General features: G+C 50.3%; 3 pseudogenes; all 3 read right to left on the reverse strand.

Moving 5' to 3' along the window:
* Positions 1-6,136: 6,136 nt before the first annotated feature.
* On the reverse strand, positions 6,137-6,255 carry LOC143959251 (5S ribosomal RNA; annotated as a pseudogene).
* A 108-nt stretch (positions 6,256-6,363) lies between these two features.
* Positions 6,364-6,492, reverse strand: LOC143959139 (5S ribosomal RNA; annotated as a pseudogene).
* Positions 6,493-6,601: 109 nt separating this feature from the next.
* LOC143959159 (5S ribosomal RNA) lies at positions 6,602-6,721 on the reverse strand (annotated as a pseudogene).
* Between the last annotated feature and the right edge of the window lie 8,114 nt (positions 6,722-14,835).

Below are 14,835 nucleotides of genomic sequence, written 5' to 3' on the forward strand. Positions count from 1 at the left end.
GACGTCCCATTTCCCTTGCACTGCCAGGTGATCTCAGGCGATTCGATGTTCTGATGTGATTTGATGTGTCGGGGGTGATGCAATGTGCTTTGGGCGATGCGATGAGAAGTGTTGGGGGAGATGCGATTCGATGTGCTGGGGGCGTTGTGATGCAATGTGCTGAGGTGATGCGATTTTACCGGGAGGGGGGCGATGCGATGTGCTGGGGGAATATTTTCTTATTTTTAACCCGATTATCTATGTAACATAGAGAAAGTTGTTTGTGCAAATAGTTGTAAATAAGCAGTTTTTTTAAATACTCCCACCATTCCATCTAAGGCCCCATTCACACATGCGAACATTATGTGCGTATTTCATCCATCCGTTTGCGGATGAAGTACGGACATACATGCATTCCTATGGGATAGCGGGTGTCGGCGGATGAACATCCGCAAACACCCGATATCGTCCGCCTCCGCAATTGTCCGATTCTGCAGACGGAGGAAAATCCTATTTTTCTATCCGTCTGCAGAGCGGATCGGATGAACACGGACAGACGATCCCCCATAGAGGAGAGCGGAGAGCTGACAGGGCGGTCCATGCACAGTGTGCTGGGACCGCCCTGTTATCCTCCGGCTCAGCAGGGACAACAGAGCGATCCCCGCTGAGCAAGCGGATCATCACGAGGCGGATCATTACTGATCCATCCCGTGTGAAAGTGGCCTAACACCAAAACACAAGCACAATTTTTCAAAATTAATATGCACAGTTTGAACTTCATAAAGTCGTCTTCAATACGTCTAGATGCATAAATGAATTGTGTTGCTGAGATTATTATTTTTTTAATTATTTTTTTTTTCTTTTTAAATGAAAAGCTGTACAGAAAAAAGTATCAGCTGAGTGTAGATATGTGTGTGTATATATGTACAGAACACGATATATATATATAGTGTGTGTGTGTGTGTTTCTTGAATAATATTCCTTGTACATGCAGTATATTTACTGGTTCCTGGAGGGAGGAGGGGTTTGCATAGATATGGGTGGCAACTTCCTCTAACACTGCCGTTGCCATGGAAACCTGACCTGAAACTTATTACACTGCTTGTGCAGCATTGAGCATGTGCGAGATCTGCAAGGCTGAAATCCAGGAAGAAATACGGTCTGGCTTCAGATGCCCACACTTAAGATGGCCACAGTCTGCTGCTAGTTTATAAACTTTCAAAATGCTGTATTAACCATTAAACTTTACTGAATACATTAAGCTTGTGTATTATAGGGGTATTTTTATTTAAAAAGTGTAATTTTGGCCGGAGCACCACTTTAACCACTTGCTTACTGGGCACTTAAACCCCCCTCCTGCCCAGACCAATTTTCAGCTTTCAGCGCTGATGCACTTTGAATGACAATTGCGCGGTCATACAACACCGTACCCAAATGAAATTTTTATCATTTTTTTTCCCACAAATAGAGCTTTCTTTTGGTGGTATTTAATTACAGCTGGGAGTTTTATTTTTTGCTAAACAAACAAAAAAAGATGCAAAAAAAAATAAAAATCATGTTTAATAGTTTGTTATAAAATTTAGCAAACAGGTAATTTTTCTCCTTCATTGAAGTGCACTGATGAGGCGGCACTGGTGGGCACTGATAGGCTGCACTGGTGGGCACTGATATGCATAGTTAAGGCGGCACTAATAGGCACAGATAAAGTGGCACCGATAGGCACAGATAAGGCAGTACTGATGGGCACAGATAAGGAGGCACTGATGGGCAAAGATGGGCACAGATAAGATGGCACGGATGGGTGGCACGGATATAGGTTTGAGGCACTGCTATTCAAGTCATTGTTGCTGCAGATTGTCTTTTGTCAGGGCTGAGAGAGGGACAGGACGCTGTGTGCAGCAGGGACAGTCAGTTTAATCATTAGCTGTTACTATTAGGTCCACAAAAGTCCTTTTCAGGACTGGTATGGTAAAGTAGTAAAGGATATAGTTTTGAGTGCTATTCAAGTTATTGTTGCAGGAGCCTGTGTTTTATCAGTTTAAATAGGGACAGGCAGGAAGCTGTGTGTGGCAGTGAGGAACAGTCAGTTTAATCAGTAGCTGTTACTATTAGGTCCACAAAGGATCTTTTCAGGACTGGTATGGTAATAGGCTTATACACGTATAATAATTTTTCTTCCAAATATAGAAAGAATATTATACTTGACTGCTGCCCTTCTTCTGCAGTAGTCCTTTATGAGTATAGGGACTGAGGTACAGTCTGCTAATCACAACCTACTATTTGCACAAAGGTCCTTCTAAGGACTGGTAAGGTATAGTGTAATACAGTATATAGGGTTGAGTGAGGTACAGTCTGCTAATCCTTAAGGACTGGTATAGGTCCACAATATATAGGGTTGAGGTGCACTACTGCTGACTGCTGCCCTATTCTTCAGCAGTCCTTTATGAGTATAGGGACTGAGGTACAGTCTACTAATCACAACCTACTAGTTCCACAAAGGTCCTTCTAAGCACTGGTAAGGTATAGCGTACTACAGTATATAGGGTTGAGTGAGGTACAGTCTGCTAATCCTTAAGGACTGGTATAGGTCCACAATATATAGGGTTGAGGTGCACTACTGCTGACTGCTGCCCAATTCTGCAGCAGTCCTTTATGAGTATAGGGACTGAGGTACAGTCTGCTAATCACAACCTACTATTTGCACAAAGGTCCTTCTAAGGACTGGTAAGGTATCGCGTACTACAGTATATAGGGTTGAGTGAGGTACAGTCTGCTAATCCTTAAGGACTGGTATAGGTCCACAATATATAGGGTTGAGGTGCACTACTGTTGACTGCTGCCCTATTCTGCAGCAGTCCTTTAAGAGTATAGGGACTGAGGTACAGTCTGCTAATCACAACCTACTAGTTCCACAAAGGTCCTTATAAGGACTGGTAAGGTATAGTGTACTACAGTATATAGGGTTCAGTGAGGTACAGTCTGCTAATCACAACCTAAAAAGCACACCGTACTATATGCCCGTACCCTCCTGTTTGAAGAGGTTGAGCGGTGTCATATTTTTGGGGCCCAGCAGCAAGTTGCTGGTATCAGTGCTGCTGTTAGTGCTCTCTATCTCGGTGCTGGTGTCAGTGCACTCTATCACGGTGCAGGTGTCAGTGCTCTATATCACGGTGCTGGTGCTGGTGATCATCTCCTGCACCTCTTCTTTGCCTACCCTGACCTTCCCTCGACTCCATTGTCTCAAGAGTCCTGAATTGTCAGAATTTCACATATAAAAAAAGAATGCTTGTAGTTGTCGATCCCAGATTCACCTCATACATGTGTTATGTCACGGTGCTGGTGTCAGATCGCTCTATCACGGTGCAGGTGTCAGTGCTCTATATCACGGTGCTGGTGATCATCTCCTGCACCCTCTTCTTTGCCTACCCTGACCTTCCCTCGCCTCCATTGTCTCAAGAGTCCTGAATTGTCAGAATTTCACATATAAAAAAAGAATGCTTGTAGTTGTCGATCCCAGATTCACCTCATACATGTGTTATGTCACGGTGCTGGTGTCATATCGCTCTATCACGGTGCAGGTGTCAGTGCTCTATATCACGGTGCTGGTGATCATCTCCTGCACCCTCTTCTTTGCCTACCCTGACCTTCCCTCGCCTCCATTGTCTCAAGAGTCCTGAATTGTCAGAATTTCACATATAAAAAAAGAATGCTTGTAGTTATCGATCCCAGATTCACTGCACAAAGGTCCTTCTAAGGACTGGTAAGGTATAGCGTACTACAGTATATAGGGTTGAGTGAGGTACAGTCTGCTAATCCTTAAGGACTGGTATAGGTCCACAATATATAGGGTTGAGGTGCACTACTGCTGACTGCTGCCCTATTCTGCAGCAGTCCTTTATGAGTATAGGGACTGAGGTACAGTCTGCTAATCACAACCTACTAGTTCCACAAAGGTCCTTCTAAGGACTGGTAAGGTATAGCGTACTACAGTATATAGGGTTGAGTGAGGTACAGTCTGCTAATCCTTAAGGACTGGTATAGGTCCACAATATATAGGATTGAGGTGCACTACTGCTGACTACTGCCCTATTCTGCAGCAGTCCTTTATGAGTATAGGGACTGAGGTACAGTCTGCTAATCACAACCTACTATTTGCACAAAGGTCCTTCTAAGGACTGGTAAGGTATAGCGTACTACAGTATATTGGGTTGAGTGAGGTACAGTCTGCTAATCCTTAAGGACTGGTATAGGTCCACAATATATAGGGTTGAGGTGCACTACTGGGTGGGACTTTAGAGACATGGATGTAAAGGAGAACCCTGTTGTGAATGTGGCAGTTATCCTTACTGCTGTACTCTGTTTTGTTTATTGCTTGCTCTTAATCCCTGTACTCTATACAATATGCATAGATATACTGTACATAGACCTGACCAAGGTGTTCATTGTCTCAACTGTTGCTGGTTTTAATTAAGTTCTTCTTTCATGTAAGCTCAGTCCATACATCAGAATGTTTCTTTGTGCTCAACCAGTGGGTTGAACAAAAACGGCTTGATTTTTTTCCCCCCATTACCATGTAGCACTAACCCCTGAAGGAGCTGCTGGTTTTATTTGCACCTGCACTTTGCTAATGAACCCCCCTTGACTTGACTCAGTCCCCTTGACACAGCTGTGGTGCAATATGAATGTGTAATGAAATGGTGAGAGGTAACGCCACAATACAATATAATATACCTGTATTATTACCAGGACACCCGATGGCTCCACCTGCTGAGAGAAAACAATACTCCACACAATTGAAGTACTTAACCATAAATATACTTTACTGTAATTATGATAAACAGGTGGTTAGAATAATTGTACTGTCATCCTAACGTAAAATGACAGAACAATGAATGCAAAACAACAATTTTACAAGGTGAAACCACAAGGGAGCTCCCCCTACTTTAATAGCTAGTTGCAAGATCTTGTTAATAGTAAACATTCTTTAATCTTCTTTTCTTCTGCTAGCTATGATGGTCCTTTATAATTTGTAATCCAAAGGATAAGGAAGTTAGGCTGATCTTAAAAGTACATTGCACCCCATACTCATTCACATAGGGTGGGGGGACGCTATCCGGGGGCCCCCTTATTAAAGGGGGCTCCCAGATTCCGATAAGCCCCCCGCCCGCAGACCCCGACAACCAACGGCCAGGGTTGTCGGGAAGAGGCCCTTGTCCTCATCAACATGGGTACAAGGTGCTTTGGGGTGCGGGGGCCGCGCCGTGCCGCCCCCCCTTCCCCAAGGCACCCCCCATGTTGAGCCTGGTATGGCTCAGGGGGGGGGGGGGCGCTCGTTCGTCCCCACCCCCTTTCCTGACCGGCCGGGCTGCGTGCTCGGATAGGGGTCTGGTATGGATTTTGAGGGGGACCCCACTCCTTTTTTTGGCGTAGGGGATTCCCCTTAAAATTCCTACCGGACCTAAGGGCCTGGTATGCCCCCGAGACATTATCGCCGCTCTCTCGCTCCTATAGGAAAATGGCGGCACCTACTGTATATATATATATATATATATATTTTAGCATAGACCCTAGCGAATAAATTGGTGATCGTTGAAATCATTTTTTTTGTCTCATGATATTTGCGCAGTGCTCTTTCAAACACATTTTTGGGGGGAAAAATACACTTTTATGAAAAAAAAAACCCATAAAGTTAGCCCAATTTTTTTCTATAATGTAAAAGATGATGTTATGCCAAGTAAATAGATACTTAATGTCAATGTCATGCTTGTGAACATTACTGGAATGACGACAAACTAAGGAACTTAATAAATCTCCATAGACAGCGCTTTTAAAAATAATGTAACGGTTACCAGGTTAGAGTTACAGAGGAGATCTAGTTTGTGGCAATACCTTATGTGTGATTTGAACACCATTTATATATGAGGTGTGACTTACGTAAGCGTTTTCTTTGCTGCGCAAGCATGCGAAGATGGGAGGGGGGTGCTTTAAAAAAAAAATCTTATTTTTTTTTCTTTTTTTGCATTGTCCCTTTAAAAAAAAAAAAATCTGATCACTTTTGTCCACTCTCAACCCTCTTGACAAACGTCAAGATGATCACCTCAGCAAACAAGCAGAAAAATTTAATCTGGTCGTCTACACAAACAACATATTACAAAAAAGCCTATGGCACCTGTTATTCCCAGGCGGTCTCCCATCCAGGTACTAACCAAGCCCGACCCTGCTTTGCATCCGAGATCAGACAAGATCAAGAGCATTCAGGGTGATGTGGCTGTAGGCGACCTTGCTGGCCACTCTCAACCCTCTTGACAAACGCCAAGATGGTCACTTCTGCAAATCAGTAGAAAAATATAACAGGTTGTCGACACCAACAACATATTAAAAAAAAGCCTACGGCACCTGGTATTCCCAAGCGGTCTTCCATCCAGGTACTAACCAGGCCCGACACTGCTTAGCATTCGAGATCAGACGAGATAAGATAAGATCGGGAGCATTCAGGGTGATGTAGCCATAGGCGATCTTGCTGGCCACTCTCAACCCTCTTGACAAACGTCAAGATGATCAACCTTGGCAAACAAGCAGAAAAATAAAACAGGTCGTCTACACTAACAACATATTTAAAAAAAGCCTACGGCACCTGGTATTCCCAGGAGGTCTCCCATCCAAGCACTAAGCAGGCCCGACCCTGCTTAGCATCCGAGATCAGACGAGATCGTGCGCATTCAGGGTGATATTGAACCTAGAAGAAAATTCGATCGATTGATTGTGAAAGACCGGAGAATTTCAGATATACAGAAGTCTTGAAAGACGGTGGACAGCGGGAAAACTGATGAGTTTTATATTTGGTGAGTAGAAAAGTAATATGGAATTTGTAGATGTTTTAGCTGATGAAAGTACATTAGAATTTAAAGGTTTAGCGAAACAGGTTTCTGATGCTGTCATCAGTTGCTGTCAGTTTATCTGTTCATCATTCCCTCTTTACCATCTTTACCTGCCTGGGAGGGCTAGCTGACCGATGCCTTTTGGATCTTGCTCTTTCCTTAGAATGCACATTGAATCGCCCCCAGCACATCGCATCGCCCAAAGCACATTGCATCACCCCAACACATCAAATTGCATCAGAACATCGAATCACATCACCCAAGCACATCGCATTGAATCGCCCCAGCACATCGATTCGCATCTCCCCCAGAACATCGAATCACATCACCCCAGCACATTGCATCACCCCCAACACTTCGAATTGCATCATCACATCGAATCGCATCGCCCCAGCAAATCGAATCGCATCTCCCCCAGCACATTGCATCTCCCAGCACATCTAATCGCCCCAGCACATCAAATCGCCCAAAGCACATTGCATCACCCCCAAAACATCGAATCACATCAGCACATCAAATCGCTTTGCCCCACCACATAGCATCAAAACGAATTGCCCAAGCACATCGCATCGCCCCAGCACATCAAATCGCATCACCCATCGCATCGAATCGCATCACCCAAGCACATCGCATTGAATCGCCCCAGGACATCAAATCGGATCTCCCCCAGAAAATCGAATCGCATCACCCCAGCACATTGCATCACCCCCAACACTTCAAATTGCATCAGCACATCGAATCGCATAGCCCCAGCACATCTCATCGCCCCCAGCACATCACATCTCCCCAGCAAATCGAATCGCATCTCCCCCAGCACATTGCATCTCCCCCAGCACATCAAATCGCCCCAGCGCATCAAATCGCCCAAAGCACATTGCATCACCCCCAACACATCGAATCACATCAGCACATCAAATCGCTTTGCCCCACCACATTGCATCGAAACGCATCACCCAAGCACATCGCATCGCCCCAGCACATCGAATCGCATCTCCCTAGAACATCGAATTGTATAACCCCCAGCACATTGCATCACCCCAGCACATCGAATCGCCCCCAGCACATCACATTGGCCCCAGCACATCGAATCGCATCTCCCCAGCACATCGCATCGCCCAAAGCACATTGCATCACCCCCAAAACATCGAATCGCATCAGCACATCGAATCGCTTCGCTCCAAAACACATCGAATCCCATCGCCCAATCGCATCGCATCTCCCCAGAACATCGACTCTCCCCAAAGCACATTGCATCACCCGCAACACATCAAATCGCATCGCCCACAGCACATCACATCGAATCACATCGCCCCAGCACATCGCATTGCCCCCAGCATATCACATCACATTGCCCCCAGCACATAGAATCGCATCTCCCCCAGCACATAGAATCGCATCTCCCCCAGCACATCGAATCGCAACTCCCCCAGCACATTGAATCACCCCCAGCACAACGCATCCCCCAAAGCACATTGCATCGCCCAAAGCACATTGCATCACCCCCAACACATCGAATCGCATCAGCACATCGAATCGCTTCATCCCAACACCTCGAATCCCATCGCCCAATCGCATCACATCTCCCGAGAACATCGAATCGCCCCCAGCACATCACATCGAATCGCATCACCCCAGCACATCGCATCGCCCCCCAGCACATGGCATCACATCGAATTGCATCTCCCCCAGCACATCGAATCGCATCTCCCCCAGCACATCGAATCACATCTCCCCAGCACATTGAATCACCCCCAGCGCATCGCATCTCCCAAAGTACATTGCATCACCCGCAACACATCAAATCGCATCACCCCCAGCACATCACATCGAATCGCATCGCCCCAGCACATCGCATCGCCCCCAGCACATCGCATCACATTGCTCCCAGCACATAGAATCGCATCTCCACCAGCACATCGAATCGCATCACCCCCAGCACATCGAATTGCATCTCCCCCAGCACATCGAATCACATCTCCCCAGCACATTGAATCACCCCCAGCACATTGCATCGCCCAAAGCACATTGCATCACCCCCAACACATCGAATTGCATCAGCACATCGAATCGCTTCACCCCAACACCTAGAATCCCATCGCCCAATCGCATCACATATCCCCAGAACATCAAATCGCCCCCAGCACATCACATCGCCCCCAGCACATTGCAGCACATCGAATCGCATCAGCACATCGAATCGCTTCGCCCCCAACACATCGAATCCCATCGCCCAATCGCATCTCCCCAGAACATCGAATCGCCCCAAAGCCCATTGCATCACCCACAACACCTTACATCAGAGTCCCACTTTATAGCAGAGTATCTCCCCCTTGCATGAGAGTGTGGCAGAGTGCCCCCTTACACATACACTATATTGTCAAAAGTATTGGGACACCTGCCTTTACACACGAACACACACGAACTTTAATGGAATATCAGTCTTCGTCCATAGGGTTCAATATTTAGTTGGCACACTCTTTGCAGTTATAACAGCTTCAACTATTCTGGGAAGGCTGTCTACAAAGTTTAGGAGTGTGTCTATGGGAATATTAATAATAGTGGGAGGGGCAAGAATTGTCCCCGCCCACTATGTATGGGGCGCTGGTAGAAGGGAATTAATTAATTAATTAATTTACAGTTAAATGTTGTTAGAGTACTTATCTTTGATTGGTCCAGAGGCTTAGTAACGGTTGCCACAAAGAGGAGACCCTATAAAAGAGAAAAAAGTGTGTCAGTTGCCGCAGTATAACGGACAAAGAAGATCAGAACACATCCCTGGAGATGCCCAAAGCACATTGATACTCTGAGATATCCAGTCATACTCTGAGATACCCAGTCATACTTGGAGATACCCAGTCATACTCAGAGATACCCAGCCATACTCGGAGATACCCAGCCATACTTGGAGATACCCAGCCATACCCAGCCATAGTCGGTAATACCCATAGACACCCCCCCTCCCGCCGCCCTCCGGTGCTTCTACCGACTCGCCAATACGATCAAAGCCAGAATCTTTTTTTTTTTTTCAGGCTTCCCAGCTTAGAGGTGAGATGCGGGGTCTTATTGACCCCATATCTCACTGTAAAGAGGACCTGTCATGCCATATTCTTATTACAAGGGATGTTTACATTCCTTGTAATAGGAATAAAAGTGATCAAAAAATTTATTTTTGGGGAAAAAAAGTCAAACTAAAATAAATAAAGTAAAATGAACAATAAATGTTTTTTTTTTTTTAATGCGCCCCAGTCCCCATGTGCTCGCATGCAAAAGCGAACGCATACATAAGTCCCGCTCACATATGAAAACAGTGTTCAAACCACACATGTGAGGTATCGCTGCGAACGTTAGAGCGAGAGCAATAATTCTAGCCCTAGACCTCCTCTGTAACTCAAAACATATAACCAGTAAAAAAAATTTAAATCATCGTCTAAAGTAAGTGAAGGGTACACATTTTTTCTTAATTTTACCCTGCCTTCGCTCCTCATGGTCCCAGTAGCTGCCTTCGCTCCTCATGGTCCCAGTAGCTGCCTTCGCTCCTCATGGTCCCAGTAGCTGCCTTCGCTCCTCATGGTCCCAGTAGCTGCCTTCGCTCCTCATGGTCCCAGTAGCTGCCTTCGCTCCTCATGGTCCCAGTAGCTGCCTCAAGGGTCCCAGCAGCTGCCTTTGCTCCTCATGGTCCCAGCAGCTGCCTTTGCTCCTCATGGTCCCAGCAGCTGCCTTTGCTCCTCATGGTCCCAGTAGCTGCCTTTGCTCCTCATGGTCCCAGTAGCTGCCTTTGCTCCTCATGGTCCCAGTAGCTGCCTTTGCTCCTCATGGTCCCAGTAGCTGCCTTCGCTCCTCATGGTCCCAGTAGCTGCCTTCGCTCCTCATGGTCCCAGCAGCTGCCTCAAGGGTCCCAGCAGCTGCCTTTGCTCCTCATGGTCCCAGCAGCTGCCTTTGCTCCTCATGGTCCCAGTAGCTGCCTTTGCTCCTCATGGTCCCAGTAGCTGCCTTTGCTCCTCATGGTCCCAATAGCTGCCTTTGCTCCTCATGGTCCCAGTAGCTGCCTTTGCTCCTCATGGTCCCAGTAGCTGCCTTCGCTCCTCATGGTCCCAGTAGCTGCCTTCGCTCCTCATGGTCCCAGCAGCTGCCTCAAGGGTCCCAGCATCTGCCATTGCTCCTCATGGTCCCAGCAGCTGCCTTTGCTCCTCATGTTCCCAGTAGCTGCCTTTGCTCCTCATGGTCCCAGTAGCTGCCTTTGCTCCTCATGGTCCCAGTAGCTGCCTTTGCTCCTCATGGTCCCAGTAGCTGCCTTCGCTCCTCATGGTCCCAGTAGCTGCCTTCACTCCTCATGGTCCCAGTAGCTGCCTTTGCTCCTCATGGTCCCAGTAGCTGCCTTCGCTCCTCATGGTCCCAGTAGCTGCCTTCGCCCCTCATGGTCCCAGTAGCTGCCTTTGCTCCTCATGGTCCCAGTAGCTGCCTTCGCTCCTCATGGTCCCAGTAGCTGCCTTCGCTCCTCATGGTCCCAGTAGTCGCCTTCGCTCCTCATGGTCCCAGCAGCTGCCTCAAGGGTCCCAGTAGCTGCCTTCGCTCCTCATGGTCCCAGTAGCTGCCTTCGCTCCTCATGGTCCCAGTAGCTGCCTTCGCTCCTCATGGTCCCAGTAGCTGCCTTCGCTCCTCATGGTCCCAGTAGCTGCCTTCGCTCCTCATGGTCCCAGCAGCTGCCTCAAGGGTCCCAGCAGCTGCCTTTGCTCCTCATGGTCCCAGTAGCTGCCTTTGCTCCTCATGGTCCCAGTAGCTGCCTTCGCTCCTCATGGTCCCAGTAGCTGCCTTCGCTCCTCATGGTCCCAGTAGCTGCCTTCGCTCCTCATGGTCCCAGTAGCTGCCTTCGCTCCTCATGGTCCCAGTAGTCGCCTTGGCTCCTCATGGTCCCAGCAGCTGCCTCAAGGGTCCCAGTAGCTGCCTTCACTCCTCATGGTCCCCGTAGCTGCCTTCGCTCCTCATGGTCCCAGTAGCTGCCTTCGCTCCTCATGGTCCCAGTAGCTGCCTTCGCTCCTCATGGTCCCAGTAGCTGCCTTCGCTCCTCATGGTCCCAGCAGCTGCCTCAAGGGTCCCAGCAGCTGCCTTTGCTCCTCATGGTCCCAGCAGCTGCCTTTGCTCCTCATGGTCCCAGCAGCTGCCTTTGCTCCTCATGGTCCCAGCAGCTGCCTTTGCTCCTCATGGTCCCAGCAGCTGCCTTCGCTCCTCATGGTCCCAGCAGCTGCCTTCGCTCCTCATGGTCCCAGCAGCTGCCTTCGCTCCTCATGGTCCCAGTAGCTGCCTTTGCTCCTCATGGTCCCAGCAGCTGCCTTCGCTCCTCATGGTCCCAGTAGCTGCCTTTGCTCCTCATGGTCCCAGTAGCTGCCTTTGCTCCTCATGGTCCCAGTAGCTGCCTTTGCTCCTCATGGTCCCAGTAGCTGCCTTTGCTCCTCATGGTCCCAGTAGCTGCCTTTGCTCCTCATGGTCCCAGTAGCTGCCTCAACGGTCCCAGCAGCTGCCTTCGCTCCTCATGGTCCCAGCAGCTGCCTTCGCTCCTCATGGTCCCAGTAGCTGCCTTCGCTCCTCATGGTCCCAGTAGCTGCCTTCGCTCCTCATGGTCCCAGTAGCTGCCTTCGCTCCTCATGGTCCCAGTAGCTGCCTTCGCTCCTCATGGTCCCAGTAGCTGCCTTTGCTTCTCATGGTCCCAGTAGCTGCCTTCGCTCCTCATGGTCCCAGTAGCTGCCTTCGCTCCTCATGGTCCCAGTAGCTGCCTTCGCTCCTCATGGTCCCAGTAGCTGCCTTCGCTCCTCATGGTCCCAGTAGCTGCCTTCGCTCCTCATGGTCCCAGTAGCTGCCTTCCCTCCTCATGGTCCCAGCAGCTGCCTTCGCTCCTCATGGTCCCAGCAGCTGCCTTCGCTCCTCATGGTCCCAGCAGCTGCCTTCGCTCCTCATGGTCCCAGCAGCTGCCTCAAGGGTCCCAGCAGCTGGCTTCGCTCCTCATGGTCCCAGCAGCTGCCTTCGCTCCTCATGGTCCCAGCAGCTGCCTCAAGGGTCCCAGCAGCTGCCTTTGCTCCTCATGGTCCCAGTAGCTGCCTTCGCTCCTCATGGTCCCAGTAGCTGCCTTCGCTCCTCATGGTCCCAGTAGCTGCCTTCACTCCTCATGGTCCCAGCAGCTACCTTCGCTCCTCATGGTCCCAGCAGCTGCCTTCGCTCCTCATGGTCCCAGCAGCTGCCTTCGCTCCTCATGGTCCCAGCAGCTGCCTCAAGGGTCCCAGCAGCTGCCTTCGCTCCTCATGGTCCCAGCAGCTGCCTTCGCTCCTCATGGTCCCAGCAGCTGCCTCAAGGGTCCCAGCAGCTGCCTTTGCTCCTCATGGTCCCAGTAGCTGCCTTCGCTCCTCATGGTCCCAGTAGTCGCCTTCGCTCCTCATGGTCCCAGCAGCTGCCTCAAGGGTCCCAGCAGCTTCCTTCGCTCCTCATGGTCCCAGCAGCTGCCTTCGCTCCTCATGGTCCCAGCAGCTGCCTTCGCTCCTCATGGTCCCGGTAGCTGCCTTCGCTCCTCATGGTCCCAGTAGCTGCCTTCGCTCCTCATGGTCCCAGTAGCTGCCTTCGCTCCTCATGGTCCCAGTAGCTGCCTTCGCTCCTCATGGTCCCAGTAGCTGCCTTTGCTCCTCATGGTCCCAGCAGCTGCCTCAAGGGTCCCAGCAGCTGCCTTCGCTCCTCATGGTCCCAGCAGCTGCCTTCGCTCCTCATGGTCCCAGCAGCTGCCTCAAGGGTCCCAGCAGCTGCCTTTGCTCCTCATGGTCCCAGTAGCTTCCTTCGCTCCTCATGGTCCCAGCAGCTGCCTCAAGGGTCCCAGCAGCTGCCTTCGCTCCTCATGGCCCCAGTAGCTGCCTTCGCTCCTCATGGTCCCAGTAGCTGCCTTCGCTCCTCATGGTCCCAGTAGCTGCCTTCGCTCCTCATGGTCCCAGTAGCTGCCTTTGCTCCTCATGGTCCCAGCAGCTGCCTCAAGGGTCCCAGCAGCTGCCTTCGCTCCTCATGGTCCCAGTAGCTGCCTTCGCTCCTCATGGTCCCAGTAGCTGCCTTCGCTCCTCATGGTCCCAGTAGCTGCCTTCGCTCCTCATGGTCCCAGCAGCTGCCTTCGCTCCTCATGGTCCCAGCAGCTGCCTTCGCTCCTCATGGTCCCAGTAGCTGCCTTCGCTCCTCATGGTCCCAGTAGCTGCCCTCGCTCCTCATGGTCCCAGTAGCTGCCTTCACTCCTCATGGTCCCAGTAGCTGCCTTCGCTCCTCATGTTCCCAGTAGCTGCCTTCGCTCCTCATGGTCCCAGTAGCTGCCTTCGCTCCTCATGGTCCCAGCAGCTGCCATCGCTCCTCATGGTCCCAGCAGCTGCCTTCGCTCCTCATGGTCCCAGCAGCTGCCTTCGCTCCTCATGGTCCCAGCAGCTGCCGTCGCTCCTCATGGTCCCAGCACCTGCCTCAAGGGTCCCAGCAGCTGCCTTCGCTCCTCATGGTCCCAGCAGCTGCCTTCGCTCCTCATGGTCCCAGCAGCTGCCTCAAGGGTCCCAGCAGCTGCCTTTGCTCCTCATGGTCCCAGTAGCTGCCTTCGCTCCTCATGGTCCCAGTAGTCGCCTTCGCTCCTTATGGTCCCAGCAGCTGCCTCAAGGGTTCCAGCAGCTGCCTTCGCTCCTCATGGTCCCAGCAGCTGCCTTCGCTCCTCATGGTCCCAGTAGCTGCCTTCGCTCCTCATGGTCCCAGTAGCTGACCTCGCTCCTCATGGTCCCAGTAGCTGCCTTCGCTCCTCATGGTCCCAGTAGCTGCCTTCGCTCCTCATGGTCCCAGTAGCTGCCTTCGCTCCTCATGGTCCCAGTAGCTGCCTTCGCTCCTCATGGTCCCAGTAGCTGCCTTCGCTCCTCATGGTCCCAGTAGCTGCCTTCGCTCCTCATGGTCCCAGTAGCTGCCTTCGCTCCTCATGGTCCCAGCAGCT

Source organism: Lithobates pipiens, unplaced genomic scaffold, assembly GCF_037356315.1.
Source record: "Lithobates pipiens isolate NorthernLeopardFrog02 unplaced genomic scaffold, aLitPip1_a1.2 Scaffold_67, whole genome shotgun sequence".
Classification (NCBI taxonomy): domain Eukaryota; kingdom Metazoa; phylum Chordata; class Amphibia; order Anura; family Ranidae; genus Lithobates; species Lithobates pipiens.